This window comes from Lactuca saligna, chromosome 1, assembly GCF_052625555.1.
Source record: "Lactuca saligna cultivar CGN05327 chromosome 1, ASM5262555v1, whole genome shotgun sequence".
NCBI classification, from domain to species: domain Eukaryota; kingdom Viridiplantae; phylum Streptophyta; class Magnoliopsida; order Asterales; family Asteraceae; genus Lactuca; species Lactuca saligna.
Genome location: NC_136417.1, coordinates 139975791 through 139991479, shown reverse-complemented (window position 1 = coordinate 139991479; position 15689 = coordinate 139975791).

The following is a 15689-nucleotide window of genomic DNA, read 5'->3' as shown; positions in this document are numbered from 1 at the left end:
AATTTTAATTTGTTCCGACTTGGTCAAAGTATCATTTATAATTTCAACTAAATCATCAGTATCAAGATTTTCATTTACTTTGACAATTCCATATCTATATCTATCATCAGGAACTTTTTCAAATTCAACCATTCTTTTCTCACAATCATACGAAATGTTATCTACTGTAGCTCTTTCGTAAGCTAGAAATGGCAGCAATTTCCTATGTTGTTCTTTACTGATTTCGCATGAATGATGTAGTTCAGTTAATTTCCCATACAACCTTTTAGCTGAATTAAAATAAATGTTCCTCTGTGCTAACAACAATTTAGATTCACTAGACAAGTTATCCCTATTAACCATGATATTCGTTATTTGAAGTTCTAAACAATCTATCTTAGCAATTTTCGAATCTAGTTTCTTCTGTGTCTCTAACAATTGAACATACATCTTCTTGGCCTCATTGCTAGCAGCTACCACAATTGAATCAAAATAAGTAACAGTTTCATCGAAAGATACTAATTCAGAATTATAAGCATGAATTGGAATATTTAAAGATTCAAGAATATTACGTACCTTTGTGGTCATCGGGGATTTATCAGCGACTTTTCATACGAAGCATCTCCCACAAACTTCGTATGCCTCCTCATCTAATTCTTCCTCCATCTTCGCATACATTTCTCAATGGGTCGGATTTCGCATCTCCTCGTCATATGATCCAGACGACCATATTTGATAAGTTCCATCTTCTTCTTGTTCACCATGAGCAACTAATGAAAGATTCTCTGGCTTCGCACGCAACTCCTCCAAATTTTCCACATAATACGCTTCATCCTTCGTCTTATTCTTTTTCTCATCTTTCTTCCTTAGCAAGCAATCATTAGCTAAATGATTAGCCCCATTGTACTAATGACAGTCAATCCCAACATCTCCCTTCAACTTTTTATCTGTTTTTCCCTCAACAACCTTCATATCTTTCTTCTCTTCCTTCTTCTCATCCCCAACACTTTTACTCACAAAATTCCCTTTTATCTCAGATGGCTTTGCCTTCGGATTGAATGAATTTTTGAAGAACTTTTTCACACGATTATTTGAGTAGAAAGCAATTGCCTCATCATCTGAGTTCACGATGAACCCTTCGTCTTCGTCTGACACATTTTTCTTAGCTTCCCTTTTAGAGATCTTTGAAACCAAAGCTAGTGGCCCTCCCAAACTTGCCTTCGATTTTTCGCCAATTTCATTCACTTCGCTTTCATGTGACTTCAGCTAATTGTACAAGTCATTCAAAGTTGACGTATCAAAGCTATGTTGGTTCTTAACCATCATGCTCACACTACGTCATTCCTTACGAAGACCCATAACAAAAATTAAATTGAATTCCATGGCTGATCTGGTGATTCCATATCGATTACATCGATAGATTAATTCATTAAGATGATTATAATAAACCTCGATTGTTTGACCATCTTTCTGTCTGAAGTCCTTAAGTTCCACGAAGCATTGTTTCACATAATTAACTTTTGTCTTCTCACTCCCTTGAATTTTTTTTTGTTGAGATTGTTCCATATCTCCTTTGCAGTTTTACAACTCCTTACATAGTTGTAAACAACATGAGGCAAAGCTCCTCTCAGCTCTCTCATGCATCTCTTCTCCAGTTTTTTAAGAAGATCAGATTGATTCTCTACCTCAGAATTTCCAGAAGAAGAACCAATTGGTTGAACATTTGATGGTGGATTGCGATCACCAAAAATACAATTCCACAATTCTTCATCCAAACCATTGAGATAATCCTGCATATAATCAGCCCATTGATCGTAATACTCAGGAATTAGCATAGGAATTTTGGTGGTTGAACGTAAAAGATGAGAGAATGAAGTCATGGAATAAAGATTGAAAGACGCCATTGATGTACGAAAGAAAACCTTGAGAATTTTTGAAGAAAGTGTGGAATTTCTTAAATCAAAAAGTTGATTAAAAAACTTTTGAAAAGATGAAAATCAGATCAGAGATATGATTCCTGCTCTGATACCAATTGATGAAACAAGGAATTGATTATGTCATGAATCAGAGTAAAAAATGATCAAAAATAAGATTGTGAGATTAGAACACCTATGTAAATATGATTTTTGGTTTAGCTCTATTACGCTCTTATGATTTTACAGAGTACAAGAGATAACTCTGTCAAAAGACCTCTTTATAACTCTAGTAAACACTCCTATTTATAGAAGAGAAAAGCGTACAAAAAATATACTAAGGACTAAACATTAAGCTTCGAATACAATGCCTTAGTAAAATATATTATAATCCATACGAATAGTACAAAAGACTTCGACTCATTACAATCCCAAAATACCCTTACACCATGAATATCATTCGTGTTCTCTATACTCTTCAAGAACCCCTTCCATAATTGAGTAGAATAATCAACCTGAAGATCGTAGTATAGAACTGCATTCATTGCGTAAACTTCCATCCACCCCTTATCCAACCCAATAGTTCTTCCGGTCAAGCATCTAAGAAAAATGCCGAACAAAAAATTCCAAACACACGGAAGTCCTGACTTCTTAAAATCACTGATCTTTGCCAATTGGGGTTGATGACCCAATTCATTGAACATGTGGACTATTTGTGGGAATGTAAAAGTGACGTATGGCGGAGAATTAGGTATATCGAGAATTTGGCAGAAAAGCTTATTTGTGAGTCTAACCTTCTTATCAGTCACAAGATTAAACAACACTGAATCCAAGGCTTTAGAGTAAGTTGTTGTTGATCCAGCTTGAGACAACCATGATAGAGGAACAGAGAATGAGTTGAACATAGCTTTTGATAATACAGAGCTTTTCAGAGCAGCAATTAGCATTTTCAGTTCTTAAGGATAGTGAGAGACATTTGCTTCAACTTGATAATTTGTTCCTTGAATCTTCATTATCGGCAATGAGGTTACATCATCGATGGTGTGGGACAAAGTTGCATCAGGATTAGCAGTTGTCATTGTTAAGGTTTGAGAGTTGGATGATTATCAGAGAAAATTTGGGAATATGAAAGCGTAAATTGATAATGAACCCTTGAATCCTCTTTTATATGTAATGCTGAATTTTGAAATCAACGCGGGATAAGCATTTAATAATTTGTGATGTGTCATCGAGAAACCCGTGTCATGATGATGAATAAGTAACCATGCATGATAAAGTAACTATCACGTCTCCTCAAAACCCGCATAGATTTCAAATAGTCCCTTCAAACAACCTAGATTGTTTGCCCCAATAGAATAGTAACTGTCGGAACCCTTCAGATGGAGTCAAGGCTCTTTTACTTTATGGTTTCAAAGTAAAGTCACTTGCTAGATTTTTGAAATCATCAGCCTGAGTTGGTATTACTCAGAACCTCAAGGATTTCGTGTGTGGCAAGTGTGAAAGAATAAAGATAAGAAGCAATTAATTTTTTTTGGATAGTCAGTGATGTCAAAATTTAATTTGACACGAAGGCAGTTAAAATCCCAGGCAAAGATTTCTTCGTTAATTATCAAGAGAGATAACCAACAACTTGTGTATTTTCCCGTGAATTACAATCGAATACTTGTAAATAAGTATCGAAGGGCTTCTTTTAAAAGGATTTTGAGGTAGTTTAATGAAGTTCGTTACATATCAACCTAAACATAAGGTGAGTAATTGTGACAGAAATTACTTGTTTGACCAATGTAGTCAGTGACAAGTTTGCTTTGAAAAACTTTTAAGTAACATGGAATTTCAGATAAAACTCACACTAAAACCATATTCAAGAAAAAAAAAATTGTATTCTGGATCCTGTTGGGTAACAAACATCATGGGTTTTGAATGTTTGATCAAGACCTCGCATAAGAAATGAATATGAGTTGGAGTTTCGAACAAAGGTACAGAAACAAATGTTTCGTTAAAATATGGAACTAAGTTCCCCGTTAATTCCTAAAAGGTTTATTAAATTGGGTTTCACCTCCATCACGGTCTCATGATGTCTGATCATAAACATAGATTTGTGATATATCTAAGTTTCGATTGGTTTGATCAGAAACCTCTTGGGGACATATGTCTTCGTGTGTGATGGTGTAAGAATTTGTAGATGAAAAAGATTGGTATATGAACAAACATGTACCTCTGTTATATTAGACCAAACCGTAAACTCTTAACTTATGTGAGAAGAGTAAGGTAGCTCATTGGACTAATGCGAATGTAAGCCTAATTGGGAAGAAACCTTCGTATGCAAATTTCATTAGGGCTTTCAAACATTGAGTCATTTCGAGGCTTCGGACAACATGCAACAGCATGCTTTTAGGGACACCATAACTAGTAAAATATTTGAAATTCAAAGAATAGAATGATAAATGAACCTCACCCTAGAACTGTAAGCCTTATCCTCTTTGTATCTTCATGAAAATCTGCAACATAGTATATATATAAAGAAAGAAGAAACAGAATCTTTTTGTTGTTTTTGATTTTTCAAAAATTAAGAACAAAACAATAAGAAAATCTTTTTGATGTTTTTGATTTTTCAAAAATTAAGAACAAAACAATAAGAAAAATAAAAAATTAAGAACAAAACAATTAAAATTACTCGTTGCAAATATTCGAAGTTTTATCAAGCTAATAAAAATACCAATCATACGAATTCGAAGCATTTGAAGAGTTGACTATGAACAGTAACCTCTGAATAATTAATGATTTTTCTTTGTCGTTTTCTTGTAATCACTGTTTGTCTTTTTCACATGGAATTGAATTTCCATCAATCATTCCCAGTCCTTCCAAAATTCGTACAAACGATTTTTTATCCAAAGCTTTTTTGAAAATATCAGCTAACTGATTAGTTGTTTTCACAAAATGTACTTCAATATTTCCTTCCTCCACATGATCTTTGATGAAGTGATAATGAAGAGCTATATGTTTAGTCTTTGAATGTTGCACGGGATTATGACAAATTCTTATTGCACTTTGTGAATCACAATATAAAGAAATCTTTTTCATGTTAATTGCATAATCACGTAATTGACTTTGAATCCATATTATCTGTGAAGTGCATGTAACAACAGCAACATATTCAGCTTCAGCCATTGAGACTGAAACACATGTTTGCTTTTTCGATTGCTAGCTCACCAACTTACCATCGAGTAATTGACATCCTCCACTTGTGCTTTTCCTGTCAAGATTACAACCTCCCAAATCTGCATCCAAATATGCTTGAATAAAGAATCATGTATTCGAAGGATACCAAAATCCTAGCGAAGAAGTTCTTTTGAGATAATGAAAGATATTCTTTACAGCAGTGAGATGTGGTTCTCGTGGATTTACTTGATACCTGGCACAATTACATACAGAAAACATGATATTAGGTCTACTAGCAGTCAAACATAATAAAGATTCAATCATGCTTCTGTATAAAGTAAGATCAACTGCAGGTTTATCTAACGAAGGAGTTAGTTTGATCCCAGTTGCCATTGGAACGCGTAACTTTGTGCTCTTCGTTAAACCAAACTACTCTAGCAGATTCTTTGTATATTTTTCTTGATTAATGAAGATTCCTTCTCTGCTTTGACGAATGTTTAAACCAAGAAAATTATTAATTTTTCCCATCATCCTCATTTTAAACTTACTTTTCATCAGGTCTTCGAACTCTTTAGACAAAGCAGGGTCAGTTGAGCCAAATATAATATCATCAACATAAATTTGAACAAGCATAAGATGATTCCCAACTTTCTTACGAAATAATGTGGGGTCAACTGAACCTTGTTTAAATTTGGATTGCTTCAAAAATGAGGTAAGAGTTGCATACCAGGCTCGTGGTGCTTGTTTCAAACCATAAACTATCGTATCTAAGATATAAACATAATCAGGATGTTTTCATTAACAAAACATGAAGGTTGTTCCACATAGACAGTTTCTTCAAGTTCTCCATTCAGAAATGCACACTTCACATCCATTTGATAAACATCAAAGTCTTTGTGAGCTGCATAAGCCAAAAATATACGAACCACCTCGAGTCTTGCGACATAGGCAAAAGTTTCTTCGTAATCGATTCCTTGTTGTTGAGAGTACCCCTTAACAATAAGTCTGGCTTTGTTTCGAATGATATTTCCATCTTTGTGAGTTTTAATTTTGAAAATTCATTTTAACCCGACAATTGAAACATCATTTGGCTTAGGAATTAATCTCCAAACCTTATTTCTTTCAAATTCAGACAACTCAGATTGCATTGCAACCACCCAATCTGAGTGTTCCAGTGCATCTTTATAGTCTTTGGTTCAATTTTATGGATAAAAACATTGAACATGCAAAATTCTTGATGAGTATTTAATATCTCATTCTTGGCACGAATTTGAGCCCTTGTTAAAACTCCTTCTTGTGGATTACCAATTATTTGCTCCTTCGGATGATCTTTTGTCCATCTGTCCAATGGTGGATAAGCTGGATCAAAGTCCAAAGGTGCATCTTCTTACAATTCATCATTATCTGAACCTGCAATTGAACACACATCATTAACATCATGATAATTTTCATTATTTTGTAATAGCTCCTCCTCATCATTAGCATTTAATCTCTCCCCCTCAACATCAACATTATCTCTGTCATTCTCCCTCTCGAAAGAATGTTCCCCCTCCATCACAGTGTTCGAATCCAAATGCTTCCCCTCCATTGGATCATTTTGCATACTTTCGCCTATTTCTTGAGGAGATAATGGTGAATCATCAATAAGCTTTGAAAGTTCAGGGATATGATTCTCAGGAGCATTTTCTTCAGCATTTCTAGCATGATCTGAAAGTCCAAATATCAATTCATAATCAATGTCCAACATTTGCGTTGGTTCAGATTCATCTTGATTTTCTTTCAAAATTGGAAGATTTTGAAATTGTTGTTTTGATTGTTTGATATAATAATCATCAAATGTAAGATTAAAAGTTTCTCCCACTTTTCGTGTACGCTTTTTCAATACACGATATGCCACTGAATTATGTGAATACCCCAGGAAAATCCCTTCATCAGCTATAGCTTGAAATTTCGAAAGGTTATCCCTAAGATTCATAATAAAACACCTGCATCCGAAGACATGAAAGAATTTCACATTTGGTTTCCGATTATTCAGTATTTCATAAGGTGTAATATTAAAACGTCGATGAATTAAATATATGTTCTAAGTAAAACACGCAGTGGATACAGCCTGAGCCCGCAGATATTGTGGTAAGTTTGCATATGCCAACAGTCCTTGCAGCTTCGCATAAAGATCGATTTCTTCGTTCAACAACACCATTCTGCTGTGGAGTGTATGGTGAAGAGAAATTATGCGAAATGCCTTTTCCCACTAAAAATGAATCAAGAACATTGTTCTTAAACTCAGTTCCATAATCACTCTTGATTTTGCGAACAAGATTTTTCAAGGTAATTTCCATTTTCTTGATAAAGTCAATCATGATTTGTGGCACTTCAAATTTTAATCTGAGAAAATAAACCCATGTGAATCTAGAAAAATCATCAACAATAACTAAAATATACCATCTGTGGTTGAGTGTTGAAACTGTCGAAGGACCACATAAATCAATATGTAACAGCTCTAGTGGTCCGACAATCTTTGAATCAATTGTGATTGGATGACCTTGTTTATATTGCTTGCCAACTTCACAAGCTGCACATAAAGAATCATTATCAAATTTAAGTACAGGTAATCCTCTTACCAAATGTTGGACCACAAGTTTGTTGATATTTCTGAAGTTGAGATGTGAAAGTCTTCGATGCATAGCCAGCTCAGATCTGATGTAGCTTTCGAAAGAATACATACAACAGGTTTACCCACAATTGGATTGATGTCCAAAGTATGTCACCCTTCCGTTTGGATTTCAGCAAAACTTCTTTTGTGTAAACATTCGAAATAATGCTTCATTCTTCGTTAAAAAGTACTTGATTTCCAGTGCCTACCACAAGTTGTGATACACTTATCAAGTTGTGTTGTAAACCTTCGAGATAATCAACTCGATTCAATGTGAATTGACCATTTGTGATTTTCCCATATCCTTTGTCTTGACACTTTTGATTGTTTTCAAATTTAACCACTCCAACATTTTTCAAGCTTCGAAAGTCTCTAAGATTCTCCTTCTTCCTAGTTATGTGACGAGAGCAACCACTATCGATGTACCATTTATTATCATATTGCTCGTCACAAAGTACCTGCGATCATTGAAAGAATTTAGGTACCCAAGGCTTTTTGGGTCCTTGGAAATTAGATTTCAACAGAGAGTGGAAAGAATAACTTTTAACTAAATCACAAACTTTAGTTTTGAGAATATTAATAATGTCCACATCTTCTTTTGTAGGGATTGAAACATAAGGTTTTGTTTGTTTCGTATGTATACTAACATCACTCGTCGCATTCCGAGTTTGTGATTGTTAGGTCTTCGCTTTTCTGACTAGTTTCCATGCTTTTACCAAAATATTCGAATCCTTTGAGGACGAACTTCCATTTGAAGAAGTATTTACATACTTCTCATAAGATTTGTTGATTTCATCTTTCAAATATTTACTTGATTGATAAATTCTTCCTCTTCCTTCCAGCCAGTGATCAATATTCTTTCATGAAGTTATCCATTTTTCATGCGAAGCTTTCAATGTTTGTTTCTTCGTATGATTAGGAAAATTTGGCTTTTGAGGAACAAAATCAATTTTTGGTTTTGAAACAAATGATTCAACATAGGAAGTATCAACTGTTGATTTAAAATGTTTGCGTTGAGAAAAAAACTTTGGTGAATTAGAATTCAATGAATTATCTGAAATCTTGCTTGAAATGTTAGGTTTTGACACTTTCGAAAACTTTGGTGTTGTTTTCGCTTCAAACTTAGTATCAGTTTTTGGACGATAAACTTGTTTTACTTTTGAAAAAGATGAATTTTTCACTTTGAAAATATATCTTGGTGATTTTGATTCAGATACATTTTTGCTTGAACAAGCAGGATTTTTCTTTTTGTCTGAATAATTCTCTGAATTCACAGACTTAATTGGTTTCGATAATTCAGTTGACGTTTTTCTAGACTCGATTGTTTGCCAAAATATTTTCTTTCTTGCTTGTCTTTTTTGAAACATTATTTTCTTTCGAAAATTTTTCAATTTGTTCTTTAAATTGTTTTGAGTTTAATTTGACCCCACTTTTCGTTTCCTCAAAAATTTGTTTGGTGACTTCTTTCTCAAGTTTTGATTTTTCAACCCATTTTCTCTGAGATTTTTGTCTTTGGAAAACATACAAATTCTTCGTTAGGTTGTTTTCAACTGTGCTTTGATTTGCGAAGAACCCTTCATCTGATGTTTTCAAATTGTCTTGTTCCACCAATTTCTTTAATTTTGGTTTGTCATTTTCAACATTTCCAGTTGTTACGAACACTTAGTTTGGAAACACAACATCATCTGTAAACTTGAAAATTGGATACACCACAGTATTTGTTTCAAGGTAATGAGCACCTTGTTCTTTCAACACTTTTTCATACTTTTGTGTATCACCATATACCTAGTTAACTACAATACAAGGAATTTCTTCATCCTTAAAATACCTTTTCCTTCGAATGTTTCTCAGCTTTTTAATCATCAATATCATATGTATGAATGTCTCTGATTTCCACGAAGTCTAAATCACAAACTTTTGAAATTGAGGGTTGTTTAGTATCATTATTAACCAACAAATCATTAACTTTTTCTTTCCCTTTAGATGAAGATGCAATATTAATAATAGACAACTGAGAACAATAAACATCCTCAAGATCACTAATTTCACTGATATTGTCAGAATTATCTTCAATATCAACAAAATTAGATTGAGCATCAGATGTTGAAGTTTCAGTCTTTTTCAAAATGTAAATATGTTCAGACTTAGTCAAAGTATCATTTACAATTTCAACTAATTCAGTAGCATCAAGACATTCATCTACTTTGACTATTCCATATCTATATCTATCATCAGGAACTTTGTCAAATTCAGCTATTTCTTTCTCACAAGCATACGAAATATTATCTACCTTAGCTCTTTCGTAAGCTAAAAAAGGCAATAACTTTGTATGTTGTTCTTTACTTATCTCACAAGAATGATGTAACTCTGTTAATTTCCCATATAATCTCTTAGCTGAATTACAGTAAATGTTTCTTTGTGCTAACAACAATTTTATTTCACTTGACAAATTATCCCTATCAACCATAATGTTTGTAATCTGAAGTTCTAAACAATCTACTTTCGTGTTTTTCAAATCTAACTTCTTCTCTGTCTCTAACAACTACATAGAAAGCTTCTTAGCCTCATTGCTAGCAGACACCACGGTTGAATCAAAATAAGTAACAGTTTCATCAAAAGATACCAATTCAGAATTATAAGCATGTACTAGAATATTAAAAGATTCAAGAATATTATGTACCTTTGTTGTCATTGGATATTTGTCTGTAGCCTTTGATAAGAAGCATCTTCCTTTTACTTCGTATGCCTCTTCATCAGATTCCTCTTCCATCTTAGCAAACATTACACCATGTGTTGGATTTCTCATCTCCTCATCATCTGATCCAGATGACCAGACTTGATAAGTTCCATCATCTTCTTGTTCTCCCATGGCAACCAATGACAAGTTTTTCGCCTTTGCACTAACCTCTTCCAGTCTTTCAGCATAATAAGCTTCATCTTTTACCTTATTCTTCTTCTCATCTTTCTTCCTCAACATGCAATCATTAGCTAGATATTTAGCCCCATTACAATAGTGACAATCTACTCCAGAATCTCCCTTTAACTTCTTCTCAATCTTTCCCTTAACAATCTTCGCATCCTTGTTCTCTTCCTTCTTCTTCTCATCATTTGCAGTTTTATTCATAAAACTTCCTTTAATCTCAGTTGACTTGATCTTCAAATTGAATGGCTTTTTGAAGAACTTTTTGACACGATTGTTTGAATAAAATGCTATCACTTCATCATCAGAATTCATGATGAATCCTTTTTCTCCATTTGAATCACTTTTCTCATGAACTTCTTTCTCAGTCATTTTTGAAACCAAAGCCAATAGACCTCCCAAACTCTCATTCGTTTCTTCAGCAATTTCGTTCACTTCATTTTCGTGTGATTTTAACTGATTGTACACATCATTCAAAGTTGATGTATCAAAGCTTTGTTGATTTTTGACCATCATGCTGACATTTCGCCACTACTTTCTCAGACCCATAACAAAGATAATGTTGAACTCCATGACTGATCTGGTGATTCCATATCGGTTGCATCGATAGATCAATTCATTCAGACGATCATAATACGCCTCAACAGTTTCACTTTATTTTTGTTTGAAGTCTTTCAATTCATCCAAGCATTGTTTCACAAAATTGACTCTTATCTTCTCACTTCCTTGAAATTTCTCCTTTAGATTGTTCCATATTTCCTTTGCAGTTTTACAACTCCTCACATAGTTGTAAACAACTGGAGGCAAAGCTTCTCGCAGCTCTCTCATGCATCTCTTCTCCAACTTTTTCATACGATCAGTTTGATTCTCTACTCCAGAACTTGTAGAAGACGCTCCAAGTGGTTGAACATTCGATGGAGGATTGATATTACTAGAAATACAAGTCCACAATTCTTCATCTAAACCATTGAGATAATCCTCCATATGATCACCCCACTGATCATAATACTCAGGGATTAGCATTGGAATTTTTGTTGAAGACCCCAACAAATGAGAGAATGAAGTCATGGAATTAAGATTGAATGACGCCATTGTTGTACGGAAGAAAACTTTGAGAATTTTGAAGAAAACTAGAGATTTTTAACAGCAAACTAGTTAATTCAAACTAAAACAACTAGGAGAACACTTGATTCAATAATTCAAGTGCAGAATCGAATCACAAACTTAGATCCAATGAACTTTTCACTTTTCAAGAAGTATGAAAACTTTTAAAGCAAAAAATTGATTTAAAAACTTTTGAAAGAATGAAAATCGGATCAGAGATATGATTCCTGCTCTGATACCAATTGTAGAATCAAAGAATCAAGTTTGAATCTTAATCAGAGTATGTAATCTAAAATTGTATGAAAGATTGAAAACCAATGTAAATAAGATCTTCATTTAGCTTAATATTATGCTTTAGGTTTACAGAGTGCAAAAGTAGACAAGACTGTAAAAACCTTATCTTACTCTAGTAAAAACTCATATATATAAGTGAGTAAAAGCATAAAAAAAATATACTAAGGACTAGACATCAAAGCTTCATATAAAATGCCTTAGTAAAATAGATAACAAAACATACGAAGAGTACATATAAGACTTCGACTCTTTACAACCAAACTAAGCTTACAAATTAAGAATGAAAATAATTGTGAAAATGAAATGTTAGATAAGCCTGATATCGATACATGAAGACGTATTAGTCGTGGTGAGGTTTCCGAAAATATAAAGAATGCTGAAATCTGAGTTATAACGAAGAAGTTATGACCTGTCGAAGTTTCACGACAGAATGGGTACGACACAGCGCGACGTAAATAGTGAATTTACAATAGAGGGATATTTAGCCTTAGTGATCTAAATGAAAGTCGTAGAATACGTTAAACTGTGAGCGTGCATAAAAGAACGCCTAAATCTTACTTCGTATGAGGAAGTTATGATTTTTCGAAGTTTCAGCTTAGCAGTAGACAGCCCGAAGTTCGAATATGAGATCGAGCGATATTTAGCCAAAAATTTCTAAATGAGAATTGAAGATCTTATCAATAGTAGTGCAAAGATGGTAATAGAGATGAAAACGAACGTTGGACGAAGGAGTTATTATTTTTGTAATGCCCGCAGATCCAGGCTAGTCAATTTAGAGGCAATAAGGGGTCGAAAATAACTTTTGTACAAAATATTATTTAGAATAAATAATCTTAACCAAGTTACAGAATATGTCACAAGGTTTCTGTACATATAAAGAACACCAAAATCCGAGTTATAACGAAGAAATTATGGCCCGCGAAAGTTTTACAGCAAAACCGGCATGACATCAGGAGACGTAAATAGTGAATTTACAATGGATAACTTTTTAGCCTTAGTGATCTAAACGAAAGTCGTAGAATATGTTAAACCGAGAAAATCCATAAAAAGAATTCCCAAATCTGACTTCGTATGTAGAAGTTATGATTTTTTTAAGATTCGGCTTAACAGTGTACAACCCGAAACTCGAATTTTAGTTCGAGCGGTTTTTGGCTTACGCGACCTAAATGAGAGTTGAAGATCTCATTAATAGGAACTCAACAGTAAAAAGACAGATGAAAACGGAGTCCGTATGAAGGAGTTATGAATTCTTCACGGTCATTTAACAGTCTAAACGCCTCCTACTGTTAAATTTGAGATCGGTCAAGAATCAGCCAACGAAGTCTAAACGAAAGATGTAGATCTTGATTTTACCTATGCGTGGATATAAAGAATGTCGAAAACAGAGCTTGTATGCGAAGGTTATGATTTTTCTAAGTTTGAAGGCTGATACGCGATAGGGGGTGACGTGGCACCACCAGAATTGGACACGTGGCACCAGCAGAAGGTTGCCACATGCACCAACTTGGTGAGTAGGTCCTCCTAATCGGCGAGTAGGCCAGTCAGCACCCCTATAAATAGAGGTGTCGGTTCCCTCATTTCCTCACCCCTCAAACTTCTACTTTCTCTCTCTATACTCTCTCTCTAAGCTCCCTAACCCCCCTAAAGCCTAGGTAAACCCCCTAGCACCCGAAGGAAGCCCTGAGGCTCCTAGATTCCCGAGAAAAAGGGTCTTTCGGCTCGGAAATACTGCTCCAGCAAAGCCCAATTTTCGAGAAAACCTGCTGTAAGTGAGCTATGCCTACCCTATCGTTAGCGTAACTTATGTTTCGATATAGTAATGTTATTAGGTCCTTCAAATAATTATTTGGGCTATTATTATGAGTTATATTGAGTGTTATTTAACGCTTATATAATAATAATAATAAAAGTCAGACTATTAATTTATCGCGGATATCGGTAGACTAAACCCTAGTGGTGTTGATACTAGGTTTTATCGAAGGAAAGTTGTTTTGAGAGTATCGAAGCGCTGTCCGAATGTTGAGTCACCACCTATCAGGTGAGTGCATAGTTCCTTTTCATCTTACACATAGATATGAAGTATTTTAGTATAAATTACGTGCTATGTGGGCATATTGTCTGAATACTTGTTGCCTATGTTGGGTGAAAGATTTTTATACTTGTTTAAATGATTTAAACTGTATATGTATTTTATATCTACAAAATATGTTGGGTAAAACATGGGTAGATGAAATAGTTGTTTTCTGATAACACGATGGAAGACATCATTGTTCTCAGTGATCCGGTCATCTAGTGGAGTATAGATGACAACCATGGATGATACTAGACGGTCTAGTGGAACGATAGCAGGCTCTTAACCTGTAGGTGTTTTTTAACTAGGTGCTCATTAGGTATTTTTGAACTGTGTGTGTTCAGTAGGTATTTTGAACTGAGTGTGTTCACTAGGTATTTTGAACTGAGTGTGTTCCCTAGGTATCTTTGAACTGAGTGTGTTCACTAGGTATTTTGAACTGAGTGTGTTCACTAGTTACTATTGAACTAAGTGTTTACCAGATGTTTTGGACTACGTGTTCACCAGTTATAATCTATACCCCTTGGTAATGATGGACTTCGTGCCGATTCCTTAGGATGATCCTTAGGAATAAATAAACGAGGAATAACTGATTCTTAGGGTAGATCCTTAAGACTAAAGAAGATAATAGGGATGAGTGATTGGGTTGATTGTTTGATTGTTTACACATAATAATTATATTATTGTGGGTTGAAAACCCTATGTACTCACCAGGTTTCCTAACCCGACCCACTCAGTTTATTTATATCATAGGTGTTGATATGAAGTCACATTACACTGAGAGATTAAAGAGATGTAGATCACTAGTGTAAATAAATGTAAGTTCTGTTTATGCTTATGTTCCTGTATTGACAATGACATCCCAAACGTTTTAACATAAATAAAATACGTTTCTTCGAAAATATTTTGATAACGTATTTATCATATTTTTTTGGGAACAAATTCCGCAACATTTTTATTAAGAGAATTACTCTGATTTTTATAAAGCATAAACAAAAATCGGTTTTTTTCTGGCCATAAAAATGGGGATATTACAGTTGGTATCAGAGCATTAGTTTAAGCGAACTAGGAATATGGATTTACTTCTAGACTTAAACTTAGAACGCTAAGAAATGATTGTGAGGAGTGTGTCTAATAAAATTTAGGTAATACACCTGAATAGACACAAGCACTAGCTTATTTAGGGAAAATTCCTAACATGCTTTTATGTGCTAAATGATTTATGATATGCATTATATGATCGGATCTATGGTCTTTTGCCGATCGCATCTGGAAATTTTATGTGCTCTGGTTTCTAAACGTTTAATTACGATATTAGAACTGGCATGTAACTTTTTGGAGTAATAAGGAGGAATACACATCTAATTCTTCCTCTATCTATATTCTCGTCTCGATACACCAAACACTTGCTTTGGAGAATAGAATGTCATGATAAGGACTCATAGAGAATTGAGTAAGTGGAAGAAATGAAAAGGCTTACGATAGTGAATGACAACAATCGGAAGATATCATAAGAGTGGTATCTTGCCTTTAGAATATGTCATGCAGTACGTTTAGAGGAGTACAGTACGTCCGAAGTACACCTTCGATTGGCAG